This window comes from Penaeus monodon, chromosome 15 (genome assembly GCF_015228065.2).
Source record: "Penaeus monodon isolate SGIC_2016 chromosome 15, NSTDA_Pmon_1, whole genome shotgun sequence".
In the NCBI taxonomy this organism is placed as follows: domain Eukaryota; kingdom Metazoa; phylum Arthropoda; class Malacostraca; order Decapoda; family Penaeidae; genus Penaeus; species Penaeus monodon.
In genome coordinates, this window is record NC_051400.1 from 5,150,980 (window position 1) to 5,151,248 (window position 269).

The following is a 269-nucleotide window of genomic DNA, read 5'->3' on the forward strand; positions in this document are numbered from 1 at the left end:
AGGAACTGAAGCGGCTGAGAAAATGCGTCCGCCGGAGCCTGATGGAGAGGCCGACGATGATTCGCAAACTGAACCAACTCCTGCAGAAGGAAATCGAGGAGCTGGACGCAGAGACGGTCAAGTTATCTGAGCAAGTTCAAGTAGGTGATAAAATGCAGATTTTTTTTTACTAATTTATTCACGTATTCAATGTGTCTGGGACAATGCTAATAATAATGCTTTATTTCATTTATCAAGTTATCTGAGCAAGTTCAAATAGGTGATAGATG